General features: G+C 37.2%; 1 pseudogene; it reads right to left on the bottom strand.

Moving 5' to 3' along the window:
• Positions 1–1768: 1768 nt before the first annotated feature.
• Positions 1769–2902, bottom strand: LOC116481563 (acidic leucine-rich nuclear phosphoprotein 32 family member B-like; annotated as a pseudogene).
• Between the last annotated feature and the right edge of the window lie 14088 nt (positions 2903–16990).

The following is a 16990-nucleotide window of genomic DNA, read 5'->3' as shown; positions in this document are numbered from 1 at the left end:
TTTTATTTATTTATTTATGTAACAGAGACAGAGTTTCGCTATGTTGCCCAGGCTGATTGCGAGCTCCCACCTCAACCAGAATCTAGGCTTAAAGACAATTAATTGAATAAATCAAATGACTATAGGGAATTAAGTGAGACCTGTTGTAACCATGTGGCCTGTTTTCTTATATTGTAAACGTGGATCTGAACTTTTCCAGAAAACAATGTGTCTAGGTGCAGCATGTAGTATTAGCAACAGTACAGACATTTTCTTATTTAACCAGTGGTTACTAAAGGATTTCTTAGGGTAGGTTCTGTTAGGTCACCAGCTATTAACTGTGAAATTTCTGTTACACCATTTCACTTGCCAGGTGAAAAAGGTAACGTTAAGGGAGGTAAAAGTCTCATTATGTTATGGAGTCTTATTTCTTTTTTAAAATTTTTATTTTATTAAAAAACTTTTTTTTGAGATGGATTCTTGCTCCGTTGCCCAGGCTGGAGTGCAGTGGCACAATCTCGGCTCACTACAGCCTCTGCCTCCTGGGTTCAAGTGATTCTCCTGCCTCAGTCTCCCAAGTAACTGGGACCACAGGCGCACGCCACCATGCCCAGCTAATTTTTTTATATTTTTGGTAGAGACGGGGTTTCACCATGTTGGTCAGGCTGATGTCAAACTCCTGACCTCAGGTGATCCACCCGCCTCAGCCTCCCAAAGTGCTGGGATTACAGGCATGAGTCACCGCGCCTGGCCTGGAGTCTTGTTTCAACATCTTGGGAAAAGCTGTTTATGGTGGGAAAACGTCAACTCTTTCTCTTGGTTTGTAGTGTGAGCATCTCTGGTCATGACATTGGCTGGCTTGGTGAGTTTTTTGTGTGACTCATACACCGAGCATGAGGCTTGTTTCTTAAAATTTGTCTAGTTTCAGTTTGTAGGGCTTTAGGAATAGGGCAACTTTTGTTTTTAGTTGGAGAATTGTAGCCAAATATTAGAGAAAATTAGGAGAATTCAGGGTCTAGTCTAGTCTACAGGTAGATAATGAGAACTTGAAAACAATTCACAAGGCTGCGATCCAATACAGATGGCTTATAGTGTTGTTTTTTGAAAACTAACTTTTTCTCTCTGCACTGATCACTTAGGAATCTCATATTTAAAAACCTTTTGGGGCTAGGAATCCATAGGAAGGCATACTTTAGATTTTACATACAGTTTTAAGGTTCTTGGACCTGCCAGGAAGTGACAATTTGTACTCACTGTGAGGCTGGGAACTCTGGAAGCCAGGCATTTTCTACACATTCTTAAGTATGGTATTTTAGTCAAAATCTTGGTAATATAACCACTGTTTCCAATTGTATCATACTTATGAAGAGATTATACACATATATATGTAATATACACATATATATATTCAATGTTAAGATTTTATTTTCAAAGCTTTTTTGTTGTACAGAAAGTAAAAATGCTGTCGCAATCTCAGTGTAATTGGTAGCCATAGATGGTTGACTCACCAATCACAGCTATCCCTGCTACAGCAAGAGTCTCACACAAAAAGCTAACAATGCTTACAATTTTGTTGGAGTGAAGTCCCTAAGCTCGGTGGTAGTTTACCAAGAGGGACCAAATGGAGGAAGGCAGAATGTCACAGAACCTATTCTTTGGCTCTTTGGGTGGGTGGATGTCCTGGGGTTTGTATCACAGCTACTTTTTTTTTTTTTTTTAAACAGCTACCAAATCCATGAATAGTCCAAACAATACTGAACAGTTCTGTTTCTGCAGGTGGTCTGGGGTCTTAACCATCTTCTTCATCATCTGTTTCTCTCTTCCTGTTTTCACCTTTTCCGATTTCTTCCTCCTCTTCATCCTCATCTTCATCCTCATCCATCTTCATCAAGTCCAAATTCTTCTTCCTCCTCACTGACTTCATCTTTGTCATCATCCCCTTCTACAGCTTCGTTTTCATCTTCCTCTTCATCCAACTCCTCTTCTTCACCATCCTCATTCTCCTCCTCTTTCTCATCTTCTCCTTCTTCATCCTCCTCCTCTTTATCCACACCATCCACCTGGGCATCTGAGTCAGGGGCTTCCTGGTCCTCTGGGTCATAGGTATCCAAGTAGGTCAGCTGGGGCAGGAGCTTGAAGACACTCTCTTGGTAGTCATTCAGGTTAATAACCTCACAGTTAAAGAGGTCCAGGCTTTTTAGACATTCTAACTTTCTCAAAGGTTCCAAGGTGCTGATATCTTTCAGTTTTTTTCCACTTAAGTTTAAATGTATGAGATTTGGAAGTTTTTCTGCAAACATATTCAGACCTCCAAAGATTCTATTTTCACTGAGTACAAACTTTTTCAATTTAGGCAGCTTGGGGAGATTTGAAATTGAAATCAAACCTACATTTATTAAACGGAGGAACTCTTAAGTTCACAAATTCAGCTGTTAAGCTCTCAATTTTCCAGTCATTTGATTTGCGGTTGTCCGAGACACGTTCTCGAACCGTCTTTGAACACTCTTACATCTCACTTGAAAAACATCGAGCACACCAGGTAAAACCCTGATGGACGAATTCCCACAAGTTCGCGACTTGTTAACCACAGCCACCTGAGGGCACGAAACCCGGCTGCTTGCGGGACCAGAGCGGGGTGGGAGGCCACGCGGGGCCGCCCTCAGCGGGAAAGCCACTCACCCGCCGGGGCGTCCACCCGCAGCGCCACTTGGCCCCGCGCCAGTCCGCGGGGGGGGGACTCGCGGTGGCGGGCAGTCGCGCTAAACCCGGGAGACCAAAGGGGCCATTCCTCCAGGCCGGACCAGCGCACACGCAGCTGCGCCGCACGAGGGCCGCAACGGTACCCTAGCGAGGCCAGAGGTTGCACGGCCCGCCAGCAGAGCCTAGCTGAGGCCCGCCCCAAACCATCCAAGAGAGAATGCATTTTTATTGAACTTATATAAATAAAAATACTCATGAATAGTTTCTGAATTTTGGAAGAATCAGGTAGGAAGAAGAAGCAATTGCTTCTATTTTTGTATACGTTACCAAATTATTATAAACTATAGATCGCTTATGAGATAAAATTTCCTGAAATCTGGAATTTAAGTAAAGAACCAATAAGGGTTTAAATAAGAGTCGTCAGAACATTATTTTTATCAATTGCTTAGTTTCATGTATTTTGTTTTGTTTTGCTTGATGTTAATTAGCAGTTTTATGAACCCATTGGTTTTTTAATTAGGGCTCTGGAAATTTTTATTGAGTCCATTGATGTTAAAGTTACCAGATATCTGTTGTTAGAGTGTTTTCCATGAAAAGCAATTTTAGATTATAGCTGATTGCAAATACTTTTAAAGAAGAATTCAAAACAGTAATTATAGATGACAAAAACTTAGAATAACCATGATTAAAATCTGATGAAAGTTCTCAGTTGACAAATAAATTTATTTATTTCTACTACATGCAGTGTTTTCAGATAACAACCAGAATCATGACTGACAGTGTCACATCAGAACTTTTATAAATTTTTATAATCTTTTATAAATTTTATATTATCATTAGAATACTCATATTAATAAGATAGCCACATAAATACAGCTTTAGAAAACATTCAACATAGCAATAAAATTATGGCTTTTAACAAATTAACAGATTTTAATAACATTATATAATTTTTGAAACGTTATATTAATAGCATACTCATAATTGTAACTGAAAGAAGATCCAGCATCACTTACCATTTGGCAATGCTTCCCATACAATTTACCTAAGTCTAATCATTTAGTATCTCTAGAAGATGAGAGAGATATTTTTTGAGGCTCTCTGGAGGCCCACCCAGAAAATCCTAGTTAATTTTAGGTCAAAAAGAGATAATTTAGAATATTGATTCTGGGGAAACCTGCCAAACATATTAAAAGGTTCAAAACAGTTGATCAAAACAGAATCACAGGCCCCAGCCCCCATGGTGGTTCATGCTTGTAATCCCAACATTTTGGGAGGTCAGTGCAGGAGGCCAGAAGTTCAACACCAGCCTGGGCAACATAGCAAGATCCTGTCTTTACAAAAAATTTAAAAAAATAAAAATAGTTTTAAAAAACAGAATCACCAGTCACTATAAAATAAGTTATTCATTATCCAGAGTCATAAAAGGCTCAAAAGCAGTACAGAAAATTGCGTGGATATTAAAACCTTAACCTCTTTAAAGCCCAGTTTTCCTAAATAATAAAAAATTTAATAAAGACAATACAGGTATTATCTTCATAAAATGTAAAAAATATATATTTTTAAGGCAAATTACCGAAAAGGTAAAGAAAAATCTCCTGTAGTGTGATTGCTCTTCCTTAGGTGAAGCCCATTTAGATAACCTGGAACTCAAATTAATCAGACACATGAAGAGTATATCCTGGATTATGACTGTATGCTATGTTATAAAGGAATGTAAACAAGAAAACTAATACCTTGACCAGGAGAATGCATGGCTCTTAGTAATAGCATGACAAGTTTCCTGGTTACAAAGAACAATTCAGACACATCAAGAAAAGCCAAGAGTATGGAATCAAATTATATTGGAGGAAAACATTGCTTTTCTAGACCTCCAAAATAAAATATCATCATCAGGTCATAACAACAGAGTTAAAACTGAAAAAAATGTTACAGCAGTTGGCCAGGCCCAGTGGTTCCCACCTATAATCCCAGAATCCTGCAACACTGAGGTCAGAGGATCACTTGAGGCCAGGAGTTCAAGACCAGCTCTGGCAGCATAGTGAGACCTCGTCTCCACATACACACACAAGTTACAGTAGTTGACAAAAAGGTTGAAGGAGAGAGTTATCACCAGAGCCAAGCAAAAAGATACACCTTTTCAAGGGAAGAAAGAGCAGAAGGCAATGATGTATGTCCTACAAATCATATGCGGTGAGGTACAGCGAAGTTGAACTTACATAAGTCTGAGAAGTTTCAAAAAGGAAAATTTTACCTCAAGAAATGAAGTTACCATTCTGAATGAAAAACACAGCATTTTCCAACCTAAAACTAGATAAACTAATTAGATATCTGGATGAAATAGAAACTGTCTGTAGTTTAGAAGATGGCTATTAAAGAAACAGGTTTCAGAATTAAAAATCAAAACCTCTTGCAGTTCTACTAAGAGCAAATCAATACTTTAAGAAAATCTTGTTTTTACGTGGAGAACCACATTTTAACATTTTGGATTAATGCATTTTTAAGGTCCAAATTCAATCTTTAGAAAAACTTTTAAATAATTTCCTTCTAATTATAGCCAATTTGATCACAAAAACAATTCCTTCTATAAATTATTTTTGATGAAACTTACTGCAACCTACTCAGACCACTGATGACATACTTGGGCTTTCTGCATTTTCCTATACTTCTTCTATCTTAAATAACCAATTATTTTACTTTAGGACAAAATTTACCATGCAAGATTCTTTCTTATTCAAAATTATTCTCTTTTCTTTTTCATGTTTTTTACCAAAAACATATTTTCATATTTATAACTTTTCTTTACAATTCTCTCTCCTGCTTGCTGATTCCATTTTATTTCTATTTCCTTCCTAAATCTATATTTTAAAACAACCTTCAAATAACCTCTGAATTAGACAAAATTACTCTTTCTTTCTCAACAAAGAGCATATTGTATACTTTTCTTATAATTTTTTTCATCAAAAACACATCTGACTTTTTTGGTATATTTTAAATACAAAGTTATATATATTAATTAGAATGTTTAACTCTTAGCAACCTTAAATTTTTAGCAAAAACCTGGGAAGCAAGAAATCTTGACTTCTCTGTTACATATCAGTATTTTAGAGATTAAAACTATTTTATAAGTTTTAGAAATATGTTTCCCCATAACACAATTTTTTTAACTTTTAAGTTCAGGGGTACATGTGCAGGATGTGCAGGTTTGTTACATAGGTAAACATGTGTCACGGGGGTTTGTTGTGCAGACTGTTTCATCACCCAGGTATTAAGCCTAGTATCCATTAGTTATTTTTCCTGATCCTCTCCCTCCTGCCACCTTCCACCTTTTGAGAGGCCCCAGCGTGTGTTATTCCCTTCTATGTGTCCATGTGTTCTCATCATTTAGCTCCCGCTTGTAAGTGAGAACATGTGGTATTTGGTTTTCTGTTCCTGCATTAGTTTGCTAAGGATAATGGCCTCCAGCTCCACCCATGTCCCTGCAGAGGACATGATCTCATTCTTTTTGTGGCTGCATAGTATTCCATTGTGTGTATGTACCACCTTTTCTTTATCCAGTCTATCATTGATGGGCACTTAAATTGATTCCATGTCTTTGCTATTGTGAATAGTGCTGTAATGAACATACACGTGCATGTGTCTTTATAATAGAATGATTTCTATTCCTTTGAGTGTACCCAGTAATGGGATTGCTGGGTCAAATGGTATTTCTGTCTTTAGGTCTTTGAGGAATGGCCACACTACCTTCCACAATGGTTGAACTAGTTTACATTCCCACCAACAGTATAAAAGCATTCCTTTTTCTCTACAACCTCACCAGCATCTGCTATTTTTTGACTTTTTAGTAGTAGCCATTCTGACTGGTATGAGATGGTATCTCATTGTGGTGTTGATTTGCATTTCTCTAATGATCAGTGATGTTGATTTTTTTTTCTTTCTTTCTTTTTTTTTTTTTTTTTTTTTTTTTTTAGATGGAATTTCAATCTTGTTGCCCAGGCTGGAGTGCAGTGGTATGATCTCGGCTCACTACAACCTCTGCCTGCGAGGTTCAAGCAACTCACCTGCCTTAGCCTCCCTTGTAGCTGGGATTACAGGCACGCACCACCATACCCAGCTATTTTTTGTATTTTTTTTTTTTTTTTGAGACAGAGTCTTGCTCTGTCGCCCAGGCTGGAGTGCAGTGGTGTGATCTCAGCTCACTGCAAACTCTGCCTCCCGGGTTCACACCATTCTTCTGCCTCAGCCTCCCGAGTAGCTGGGACCACAGGCACCCGCCACCTCACCCGGCTAATTTTTTTGTATTTTTAATAGAGACAGGGTTTCACTGTGTTGACCAGGCTGGTCTCAAACTCCTGACCTCGTGATCCGCCCACCTCTGCCTCCCGAAGTGCTGGTATTACAGGTATGAGCCACCATGCTTGGCCGATGTTGATTTTTTTCATATGATTGTTGGCCTGTTGTATATCTTCTTTCGATAAGTGTCTGCTCATGTCTTTTGCCCACTTTTTAATGGGGTTGTTTGTTTTTTCTTGTAAGTTCTTGTTTAAGTTCCTTATAGATGCTGGATATTAGACCTTTCTTGGATGCATAGTTTGCATCCAATATTTTCCCCATTCCATAGGTTGTCTGTTTACTCTGTTGATTGTTTCTTTTGCTGTGCAGAGCTTTTTAGTTTAATTAGATCCCATTTGTCAATTTTTACTTTTGTTGCAATTGCTTTTGGCATCTTCATCATGAAATCTTTGCCCATGCCAATGTCACGAATGGTATTACCTCATTTTTCTTCTAGGGTTTTTATAGTTTTGGGTTTTACATTTAAGTCTTTAATCCATCTTGAGTTAATTTTTGTATATTGTGTGAGGAAGGGGTCCAGTTTCAATCTTCTGCATATGGCTAGCCAGTTAGTTATCCCAGCATAATTTATTAAATGGGCATCCCCCATTGCTTGTTTTTGTCAGGTTTGTTGAAGATCAGATAGTTGTAGGTGTACAGTCTTATTTCTGGGTTCTCTCTTCTGTTCCATTGGTCCACGTGTCTGTTTTTGTACCAGTATCATGCTGTTTTGGTCACTGTAGCCTTGTAGAATAGTTTGAAGTTGGGTAGTGTGATGCCTCCAGCTTTGTTCTTTGTGCCTAGGATTGCCTTGGCTATTCAGGCTCTGTTTTGGTTTCATATGAATTTTAAAATAGTTTTTTTCTAGTTCTGTGAAGAATGTCAATGGTAGTTTAATGGGAATAACACTGAATCTATAAACTGCTTTAGGCAGTATGGCCATTTTGATGACATTGATTCTTCTTACCCATGAGCATAGAATGTTTTTCCATTTGTTGTGTCATCTCTGATTTTTTTGAGCAGTGGTTTACAGTTCTCCTTGTCGAGATCCTTCACTTCTCTTGTTAGCTGTATTCGTAAGTATTTTATTCTTTTTGTGGCAATTGTGAATGAGATTGTCTTCTTGATTTTTGGCTCTCAGGTTGACTGTTGTTGGTATATAGGAATGCTAGGAATTTTTGCACATTGATTTTGTATCCTGAGACTTTGCTGAAGTTGATTATAAGCTTAAGAGGGTTTTGGGCTGAGATGATGGGGTTTTCTAGATGTAGGATTATGTCATCTACAAACAGGGATAGTTTGACTTTCTTTCTTCCTATTTGAATGCTTTTTATTTCTTTCTCTTGCCTGATTGCCCTAGCCAGAACTTCCAATACTATGTTGAAGAGCAGTGGTGAGAGGGGACATCCTTGTCTTGTGCCAGTTTTCAAGAGGAAGGCTTCCAGTATTCCCCATTCAGTATGATATTGGCTGTGGGTTTGTCATATATGGCTCTTATTATTTTGAGGTATGTTCCTTCAATACCAGGGATATTGAATTTTATTGAAAGCTTTTTCTACATCTATTGAGATAATTGTGTGGTTTTTGTCTTTAGTTCTGTTTATGTGATGAATCACACTTACTGATTTGCATATGTTGAACCAACATTACATCCTGGGGCTGAAGCCTCCTTGATCATGGTAGATAAGCCTTTTGATGTGCTGCTGGATTCAGTTTGTCAGTATTTTGTTGAGGATTTTTGCGTCAATGTTCACCAAGGATACTGGCATGAAGTTTTCTTTTTTTGTTTTATTTCTGCCAGGTTTTGGTATCAGGGTGATGCTGGCCTCATAGAATGAGTTAGGAAGGAGTCCCTCCTTTCTAATTTTTTGGAATAGTTTCCATAGAAATGGTACCAGCTCTTCTTTGTACCTCTGGTAGAATTCAGATGTGAATCCATCTGCTCCTGGGCTTTTTTTGGTTCAAAGGCTAATTACTGCCTCAATTTCAGAACTCATTATTGGTCTATTCAGAGATTCAGTTTCTTCCTGGTCGAGTCTTGGGAGGGTGTATGTGTCTAAGAATTTATCCATTTCTTCCAGATTTTCTAGTTTATGTGCATAGAGCTGTTTATAATATTCTTGATGGTTGTTTGTATTTCTGTGGGGTCAGTGGTAATATTCCCCTTATCATTTCTGATTGTGCATAACATAATTTTTTATGTATATTAATAGACTCATATACTTTAGTCTTTCTATAAAACTTAAGAAGCCAAGAACAAGTTTATATTTGTGTTTGGCAATTTGTTTCAGTTAAAATTTTCTTTTTATTTGGAAATCACCCAGGCATAGATACCAGAGTATCTATTATTTAATTTAACATAACACAACTTTAAGATTTCCAATTACAGATAAAGTTTATTTAAAAGAAAAGTAAAAAAAAAACCCATAAAAAGTTCATTTCTAAGCATTTATTTGATTTACATTTACTTGATTTTTTAAAAAACAGTTTACCTAGACTACTTATGAGAACTGAAAAGTAGACAAAGCCCATCACCATTTCAAGTTATTTCCCTATTAATCATTTTAATAGCCTGTCTTAGGTATTTAAGTACAAATCTTAAAGTTAAATATATGAATATGTTGCTGGTAAATATTCAGCAAAATGTATCAGCAGATATATCTGTTTTCATTAAACTGACAATATTAAAGTCTTATTTGTCAGGAAATTACCCAAACAGATAATTCTGTTTTAGGCTGGATTTATAGTTTTGTAATCTTTGTGTCAAACCTTGATTCCTTAAAACATCTAGCAAAGACAATATAAAACTGACCAGTAAACTTAAGCAAAAATGCATACTGACAATTTTGAAGACATTTTTATTTTTATTTTATCAGTAATTTAAAAACCAGTTTATTTACTAAAGAGTTACTTTAGTCATGTGAACTAAAAGGTATCTGGGTTAATGGCTGTATACATATTATATTTTATATGAGTACTCATTTATCCTTAGAGGATTTCTGACCAACGACATGAGATTTTACTATGTAAACACAGCATACAACATGATAAATGTACATATCCATAACACATCTAAACACATATACACACTCAAATAAAAATCTTATAGCTTTCATTTTAGTATTATAGTCATGAGATAGTATTACAACTCATTGTTTTGTTTGTTTGTTTGTTTGTTTTTGTTTTTGTTTTTGTTTTGAGATGGGGTCTCGCTCTGTTGCCCAGGCTGGAGTGCAGTGGCACAATCTCAGCTCACTGCAACCTCCGTCTCCCGGGTTCAAGTGATTCTCCTGCCTCAGCCTCCGGAGTAGCTGGGATTACAGATGCGCATCACCATGCCCAGCTAAGTTTTGTATTTTTAGTAGAGCTGGGGTTTCACCATGTTGGCAGGCTGGTTTCAAACTCCTGATCTCAGATGATCCACCCAGCTCAGCCTCCCAAAGTCCTGGGATTACAGGCGTGAGCCACCATGCCCGGCCAACTCACTGGTGTATAAAAGAAAATGAGATCTAAATTATATTTCTAACAAAATTGAGATTTGTTCACATTGCTAAACTTTATTTGCCCTGATAGGTAATTGAATGAAGGCTGAAGATCAAAATTTTGGGGAAAGCAGTTTCCATGTCAGTTTGATTTTGAAAAACTTCCTTCGTCTTATTTTTTTTAGCTTCAAGTGAGTTCAAGTTTAAAATTTCAATATTTACATTTTATCTAGGATTGGCTGAATTGTATAAGAAAAATGAAATCTCCAGGCAGCCTTGAACAAGTAACAAATCTATTTGCTGATCTGGTTTACTTCATTAACAAATGTGGGCAGGGAAGAATTTTAGCAGTTTATTTTTCTCTTTTTCTCAGCTTTTTCCTTTTGGCCTCAGTGTAGCCAAAAATTAAAATTTTTATGCTGGACAGAGATACCTTACGTTATTGCTCTGAGCTCAAGATTTTGACCTGTTTGATCTGAGAGCCTAATTTTTAGAAATATTTATCTATTTATTTTCACTTTAGATTATTAATTTGTCAGTTAAGTATTTTATCATTGCACACAATTGTTAGGCAAACCTATTTTATATTCCTAAAAGATATCAGGGTTGTTGGTTACCACGGAACTATTGGAATTTGCAAAACCATCAATCTGAAAGTTCTTAAAGACTTTTAAAAATCTTTGCTTGAATGCCGTAAGTGATGAGTTTTATCTTAACACCAGTGGAAAAGTCAGCAAATTCAAAGTAGGTAGAAAAAAATAGAGAGATAGAGAACATGTAAGACTCTCCAGTTTAACTCTATAGTTGCAGGGTTTTTGAGTAAAGACCATTTGAACTCTGAATTTTCCTTGATGGAATTTGCCTATCAGTTTGAAAATGTACACAAGAGCAGGCCATAATATGTAGCTGGCTGGAGTCTTAGAAAACCTGGCATGCCTTAATGTTTGTGAATCCCATTCTGTTTCTTATTAATCTCTCAAGAGCAAGGAAAATCCAAAAATCATGTCAGAGAACATCAGGAATTGAGACCAGTGTTTTAGATGAGGGTGATTGCCCTGTGGCTTTTAATTAGCCATCCTGCACCCACCATCCAGAGTGTTTACTTTTACTCTCAGAAGATTTTCAGAAACAAGTAAGGGAAAAAGTCAAACAAAAGCAAAAATCCCAGATAAGAATGTTCACAAACATTTTAACCTAGGCGTGCAGATCACACAAAATATTAAACTAGGTATGCAAGCTAGACCAAAAGTAAATTTACCAGAAGATATGCCTCAGAGACAGAATGTAAATTCTGTGGAAACCAAGAGTACTCAATCTGGAAAAAAACATTTGTCTTTATACCAGAAAGGACATATCAGAAAAGACAAAAAGTCTTTTTTTCATCCCAGGAATGATGTATGTTTTTTTTTTTTAATTAAGGTGGGCTTATCTAAACCAGATCCCAAATAATATTTTAAAAGCCTCTACCAAAAGAAGGGGGGCTCAACCTGAGAGAAAACTTGCCAGGGCAGAAAAGATGAACCATGGAAGCAGAGCTCAAAGGATTGAAGTGAGTACCGCACACTGGTTCCAAGAATCACTGATCCTTCCCAAGGCTGATCTTTTTCAGATTCCACTTTTGACACCATATATGTCACCCTAAATAACAAATAGAGAGAGGCTCTCTAAAAGAAAAGATACTTATCTGGGGACAGAGCATTGCAATGGGACTATGCATGCCATAGTAAACTATGTGTGTATCCAGGGAGGTAAAGAAAGATAAAGGTTTTTAAAGGAAAAGATTAGGACTACATAGTTGTTTTTAAATAATTTTCCTTGGTCACAAAGATCAATAACAAGGTGACACCAATCCAAGGTTGGATAGGCAAGTGTTGGGTAGATGGCCTTGTAGAAGTATTTTTTGTACAAGGTGGTAATTATCTTTGTGTAAGGCTGTGGTTTTTATAGAATCTTTTCGTTATCAGGCATATAAGTGTGAGAACCCTCTCTTTATGGCCTTTCCCAGCTCTATTTGTCAGAATTATCTTAACATTAGTGACTCTGTTTTAATTCTGACAATTTTCATACATGAAAAATTTCTCTGTAGCATGTGATGATGTTTGATAGCATTTCACCCATAGTAGAACTTCTTCTGAAATTGGAGTCAATCTTCTCCAGCCTTGCTGCTGCCTTATCAAATAAGTTTATGTAATAGTCTAAATCCTTTGTTGTCATTTCAGCAGTGTTCATAGTATCTTCACCAGGAGTAGATTCCACCTCCAGAAACCACTTTACTTGTTCATCCATAAGCAGCAGCTCCTCCTCAAGACTGCAGCAACACTGTAACATCTTCAGGCTCCATTTTTAATTCTAGTTTTCTTGTTATATCTGTGACATCTGCAATTACCTCCTCCATTAAAATATTGAACTCCTCAAAGTCATCCATGTGGATTGAAATCAATTTCTTCCAAACTCTCAGTAATGTTGATATTTTGACCTCCTCCCATGAATCACAAATGTTCTTAATGGCATCTAGAATGGCAAATCCTTTCCAGAAAGTTTTCAATTTACTTCATCCAGATTCATCAGAGAAATCACTATCTTTGGCAGCTATGGCCTTAAAAATGTATTTCTTGGCTGGGTGTGGTGGCTTACACCTGTAATCCCAGCACTTTGGCAGGAGAATCGCTTGAACCTGGGAGGCAGAGGTGAGCCAAAATCATGCCACTGCACTCCAGCCTGGACAACAGAGCAGGACTCTGTCTCAAGAAAAAAAAAAAAAAAAGCATTTCTTAAATAATAAGACTTGAAAGTTGAAATTACTTCTTGATCCATGGGCTGCAGAATGGATATTATGTTAGCAATCATGAAAACAATATTAATCTCCTTGTACATCTCCATCAGAGCTCTTGGGTGACTAGGTGCATTGTCAATAAACAGTAATATTTTGAAAGAAATCTTTTTTTTTTCTAAGCAGTAGGTCTCAACAGTGGGCTTAAAATAGTCAGTGAACAAAGCTGCAAACAGATGTGCTGTCATCTAGGCTTTCTTCTTCCAGTTATGGAGCACAGGAAAAGTAGATTTAGCATAATTCTTAAAGGACCTAGTGTATTACTCTGTTTTCATGCTGCTGATAAAGACATACCTGAGACTGGGTGATTTATAAAGAAAAAGAGGTTAATGGACTCACAGTTCCACATGGCTGGGGAGGCCTCACAGTCATGGTGGAAGGTGAAAGGCACATCTCACATGGTGGCAGACAAGAGAGAAAAGAGCTAAAGTAGAGGGGAAACCTCTTAAAAAACCATTAGATCTCATGAGACTTATTCACTACCATGAGAACAGTATGGGGAAAACCACCCCCATGATTCAAATATCTGCCACTGGGTCCCTCCCACAACATGTGGGAATTATGGGAACTACAATTTGAGATGAGATTTGGGTGGGGACACAGCCAAACCATATCACCTAGGATTTTCAGAATAGTAAATGAGCATGGGCTGCACTAGCCACTAACAAGATAATCATCCTGTTCTCTGAAGCTTTGAAGGCAAGCATTAACTTTTTTCTCTATGAAAGTCCTAGATGACATCTTCTAATGTAAGGCTTTTTTGCCTACATTGAAAATCAGCTATTAACTTTTTTCTCTGTGAAAGTCCTAGATGACGTCTTCTAATGTAAGGCCTTTTTTGCCTACATGGAAAATCAGGCATTACCTTTTTTCTCTGTGAAAGTCCTAGATGACGTCTTCTAATGTAAGGCTTTTTTTTTTTGCCTATATTGAAAATCTGTTGTTCAGTGCAGCCACCTTCATCAATGATCTTAGCCAGATCCTCTGGATAACTTGCTGCAGCCTTTACATCAGCACTTGCTGCTTCACTTTGCAGTTTTATGTTATGAAGATGGCTTTTTCCTTAAACCTTCTTTCCTTGAACCAACCTTGGCTAGCTTTTCTTCTATAGCTTCTTCACTTCTCTCAGTCTTTATAGACTTGAAAATAATTAGAGCTTTGTTCTGGATTAGGCTTTGGCTCAAGGGAATGTGGTGGCTCGTCTGACCTTTTATCTAGACCACTAAAACTTTTTTCATATCAGCAAAAGCTGTTTTACTTTCTTATCATTTGTATTTTCATTGGAGTAGAACTTTTAATTTCCTTCAAGAACTTCTCCTTTGCATTCACAACTTAGCTAACTGCTTTATGCAAGAGGCCCAGCTTTCAGCCTATCTTGGCTTTTGACATGTTTTTCTCACTCAGTTTAATCATATCTAGCTTTTTATTTAAGAGACAGACATGGCTCATGCCTGTAATCCCAGCACTTTGGGAGGCCAAGGCAGGTGGATCACAAGGTCAGGAGAGTGAGACCCTCCTGGCTAACATGGTGAAACTCCCTCTCTACTAAAAATACAAAAAATTAGCTGGGTGTGGTGGCATGCACCTGTAGTCTCAGCTACTTGGGAGGCTGAGGCAGGAGAATCGCTTGAACCTGGAAGTGGAGGTTGCAGTGAGCCAAGATCATGCCACTGCACCCCAGCCTGGACAACAGAGTGAGACTCCATCTCAAAAAAAAACAAAAACAAAAATAAAAAAGAGACAGACATTTGGCTCTTCCTTTCACTTGAACACTTGAACACTTAGTGGCCATTTTAGGGTTATTAATTCTTCTAATTTATATATCGTTGTGCCTCAGGGACTGGGAAGGCCTGAGGAGAGGGAGAGAGATGGGGACATGGCTGGTAGGTGGAGCAATCAGAACACATAACATTTATTGATTAGATTTGCTATCTTATATGGCCATGGTTCATCGTGCCCCAAACAATTACAATGGCAACATCAAAAATCACTGATCCCAGATCACCGTAATAGATATAATAATAAGAAAGTTTGAAATATCTTGAGCATTACCAAAAGGTGACATGGAGACATCAAGTGAGCACATGCTGTTGGAAAAATGGCTCCAACAGACTTGCTTGATGCAGGCTTGCCAAAAACCTTCAACTTGTAAAACAAAATCAGTATCTGCAAAGTGCAATAAAGTGAATTGCAATAAAATGATGTATTCTTGTATCTAAAATGTCTAGTTTTCAACAAAAAATCATGAGAACTGCAAAGAAACAGAAAACTGTGACCCACAGACAGAAAGAAGATAAAAAAACAAACAAAAAAGTCCACAGAAACTGCCTTTGACAGAGCCCAGATGTTGGACTTAGCAGACAAAGACTTCAAAGCAGCCATTATAAATATGTTAAAAAAAAACTAAGGGATACCATGATTAAAGAATTAAAGGAAGGTATGATGATAGTGTTTCATTATGAAATATAAAATATCAATAGAGAGAAATCATAAAATATAACCAAATGTAAATTCTGTAGTTGAAAAGTACCATAACCAAAATAAAAAATTCACTAGCGGAATACAGCAGTAAGTTTGAGCCGGCAAAACAAAAATTTGCAAACTTGAAGATAAATCAACAGAAATTATGCAATCTGAAGAACAGAGAGAAAAAAATGAAGAAAAACAAATAGCATCTTGGAGGAATGTAGGATATCAGTAAGTGCATTAATATACACGTGATGGGAGTTTCATAAAGACAGAAGAGAGACAAAGGATCAGAAAAAATATTCCAAACAATAAGGCCTGAAAATTCCTCAAATTTGATGAAAAGAGCATTAATTTACATATTCAGGCAGCTCAAGCAGGATAAAAGAAAAGAGATCAATATCCAAATATATCTAGTTAAAATGTTAAAAGACAAAGACAAAAAAAAATCTTGGAAGCAGCAAGAGTATGTGTAAGGGAAGCAAAATAAGATTAATAGCTGATTTCTCATCAGAAATAATAGAGGCCATGGCTGGGCACGGTGGCTCATGCCTGTAATCCCAGCACTTTGGAAGGCTGAGGAGGGCTGATCACTTGAGGTCAGGAGTTCAAGACCAGCCTGGCCAACCTGGTAAAACCCCATCTCTACTAAAAATACAAAAATTACCCAGGCATGGTGGCACATGCCTTTAGTCCCACGTACTTGGGAGGCTGAGGCATGAGAATTGCTTGAACCCGGGAGGCAGAGGTTGTAGTGAGTCGAGATTGTGCCACTGCACTCCAGCTGGGTTGATAGAGTGAGACTCTGTCTTGGAAGAAAAAGAAATAAGGGAGTCCAGAGGTAGTAGGATGGCATATTTAAAATATTGAAAAAAGAAAAAAACACTATCAACCAAGAATCATGTATCCAGAAAAAGCATCTTACAAAAATTAAGGTAAGCAAAAACCAAGAGAATGTGTTGCTAGCAGACCTGACTTATAAGAAATATGAAAGGAAGTTAATTCAGGTTGAAAACAACACCAAGCAGTAATTTGTATTCATAGAAAAATACCATGGAGCACTATCAATAAAGAGATTTCTTCTCCTAAGTGATGTAAAGCAATTGTATAAAACACTATGTATAATTGTATTATTGGGTCTATTTATATATTAAAATGTAATATACTTGTCAAAAATAGCACCAAGGAAGTAGGTGGGAGC

This window comes from Hylobates moloch, unplaced genomic scaffold (genome assembly GCF_009828535.3).
Source record: "Hylobates moloch isolate HMO894 unplaced genomic scaffold, HMol_V3 SCAFFOLD_14, whole genome shotgun sequence".
In the NCBI taxonomy this organism is placed as follows: Eukaryota; Metazoa; Chordata; class Mammalia; order Primates; family Hylobatidae; genus Hylobates; species Hylobates moloch.
Note: the sequence above shows the minus strand (reverse complement) of the source record. Positions and strands in the feature narration are given on the sequence as shown.